The sequence below is a fragment of the Orycteropus afer genome, unplaced genomic scaffold (assembly GCF_000298275.1).
Source record: "Orycteropus afer afer isolate SDZICR_OR568_19922 unplaced genomic scaffold, OryAfe1.0 scaffold01164, whole genome shotgun sequence".
In the NCBI taxonomy this organism is placed as follows: Eukaryota; Metazoa; Chordata; class Mammalia; order Tubulidentata; family Orycteropodidae; genus Orycteropus; species Orycteropus afer.
Window position 1 is genome coordinate 130178 of NW_006922751.1, and position 3037 is coordinate 133214.

Genomic DNA, 3037 nt, shown 5'->3' on the forward strand with positions numbered 1-3037 from the left:
CATAAATTTGAATAACAGTCATGTTAATGGGTCTTCCTTGTAGGCGTATGGATATTATCCTATCACTGACAGCATTGTATTTCAGGACAGATCTTGAAACATCCTTTGTGATGATGAATCACAAATTTTAATTACCTTAAGCAAAATTTTACTTGTCTGTGATATAAATTATATTTTTCAATAATTTCTGATTCTTTTGAATTACCTTTTTAGGAACAGGCATGGATATGAATCTCTTCGAGTCAGTTGGCCAGGTAGCTGTCATCTAAATTTCTTAGCATAGATGAGTGAGTGCTTCCAGGATTGTGTCTGTTTGCTGAAACATCTTATCTGGTATCCTGTTGATTCCTGTAGCATAGCTTATCATCAGTGTCTTCAGCACAGCATCTATTGAAATATCTCAATGGGTATTCTGTCAATTCCTGAAGCCTTGTTCTTTGTCAATTCTTTCAGTGCAACTTGGACTTCTTCTTTCAATACCGTTGGTTCTTGATCATATGCCACCTCCTGATATGGTTGAATGTCAGCAATCTGTTTTGGTATAGTGACTCTGTGTATTTCTTCCATCTTCTTTTCATGCTTCCTGTGTCACTCAAAATTTTCCCATACCAAAATACCTCAAACTCCTATAGAACCACATAGAACAGAGTAGAACTGCCCCATAGGGGTTTCAAAGCTGTAAGTCTTTATGGGAACAGAATGCCTCATCTTTCTCTGGAAGATTCTAACCACTTATCTTTTGATTGACATCTGAATGATTTATGCACTGTACCACCAGAACTCTTATAAAATCCTTCAATATTACAATTCAAGGCTTTAGTTCTTTTCTTCAATTTTTTTTTCAGCTTCAGAAATCACAAGTGTGTTTTCCCCATTTGGTTTTCTAACTCCAAGTCTTTGCACATTACATTTTATTATTTTAGTTTGTCTTCTCATGCCACCCTTTTGAATTCTGCTGTAGTGCTTTCACTTCATAATTTCTTCTCTTCACTTTAGCTACTTCCAGAGCAAGTTTCAGTCTCTTCCAACATCCATTTTGGTATTTTCTTCTCTTCTTATACTTTTAATGACCTTTTTCTGTCTTTATGTATGCTATCCTTCATGTCATTCCATAATTTCTCTGGTCTTCTGTCATTAATGTTGAATGCATTAACTCTATTTTTTAGATAGTCTGTAAATTCCAAGGTCTTACAACCTCAGATCAGACATTAGGGTCCACTGAATTTGAGTATATTAGTCAGTAGAAGGAAAGAACCTAAGCCACTATTCCCAAGTGAAAGAGTGAACAGGATTTTTTGCTGGCTTCATTCATCCATTTTGGAGAGATGGAGAAGTGGGGAGGGAGGGTCGCCTGATCAAGAGGCCCTGAAACAAGGAGTGGTGGAGTTTGAGAAACCAGCAGCTTGGGGTTCAGCTGCAGTGCCTCATCCCCTGAATTTCAGGTCAAGGGGGCCAATGAGCAAGGTGGGGGGGTCCTGGGATTTGGCTTCTTGACTTGATCCTGTTTCGACAGAAAACATGTCCCGGCCTTTCAGAAATAGGAAGGATATTGATTATTCACAGTCAAGAATCTGATGATGCTGATGAAGATTATGGAAGAGATTCAGGTCCTCCAGCTAAGAAAATCTGGCCATCTCCACTAGAGCTAAAAATAAAAGATGATCTAGAAAGAATTCACAGGAAGATAGTGAGGACTCAGATGAAAAAGATGTGAAGACCAGGAAGGATTACTCTTACTCAGCAGAAGATAGTGAGATGAAAAAGATCATGAAAAAGTATGCCAGCAATGGCAGGCAGCATCTAAAGCAGCTTCTAAGCATAGAGAGATGTTTATTGAAGATGTAGGTAGTGAGGAAGAACAAGAAGAGGAAGATGAAGTGCCACTCAAGATTCTGGGAGTGACGAAGATTTCTTAATGGAAGATGATGATGAGAGTACAAAAAAAAAAAGAAAAACAAAAAGATGGGTAAGAAGTTCAACCCTGAGAGTAAAGAAAAGAAAATGCCCAAACCCAAACTAAAGGCAACCTTGACACCAAGTGCAGTGAAAGACAAAGGGAAAGTGGGTCATCCCCCAGCTTCAAAACCATCAAAGGAAAAACACCTTCCCCCAAAGCAGATAATGAGGAACCAGAAAGCCCTCCAGAAAAGAAAACATCTGTCAGTCCAGAAAAATCTAGGAATAAAGGGTCTGAAGATGAAGCCCAGTCAGGAAATGATTAAAAGTGATGGTGGTTTGGGGAGAGATTTTATTTAAAAAAAAAAGAAAGAAAGAAAGAAAGAAAGAAAGAAAGAAAAAATGAAAATAACAGAACCTACTTAAGATAGAACATGGTTGTGGCTATGGCTTGACTCATGGGTTTTGAATGCTTTTTTTTTTTCCCCATTTGTTGAAAATAACATTTCCTCCTCCTCCTCCTCTTCTTCTAGAAAACCATGTTGTGCTTGAGTTACCTTTTTATATGTTAGTATTCTCTTTTCTGCCACCTCCCCAACCCCAATGAAAACCATGTCAAATTAATCACTGGATTGACTACCTCATCTATTAATTTTAAAGGAAGGTATACCATAGTAGTAAAGCAACAAGACTTGAGATGAATACGATAAAAATTTTGCTTTTTGCTAAATAATAGCAAACTGCATATTAATAAAAAGTGTAGGCTGAACAATTCACTGCTCAAAAACTACTGGGTAATAGAACAAATAACTAAAATTAAAAAAATTCCTAGAAACAAATGAGAATGAAGATACATCATACCAAAACCTATGGGACACGGTGAAAGCAGTACTCAGAGGACAGTTTATAGCAATAAATGTATACATCAAAAAAGAGGAAAGAAACAAAATCAATACTCTAACTCATCAATTCCAACAACTAGAAATAGAACCACAAAAGAATCTTACAGCATCTAGAACCAAGGAAATAACAAAGATCAGAGCAGAAATGAATGAAACAGGAAAAAAAAAAAAAAAAACCATAGATAAAGTCAACAAAACAAAAAGCTGGTTCTTTGAAAAGATTAATAAAACAAAAACCA

At 36.6% G+C, this 3037-nt stretch overlaps 1 pseudogene; it reads left to right on the top strand.

The window, feature by feature from the left end:
• The first annotated feature begins 1518 nt into the window (after positions 1-1518).
• Positions 1519-2222, top strand: LOC103212929 (annotated as a pseudogene).
• Positions 2223-3037: the final 815 nt, after the last annotated feature.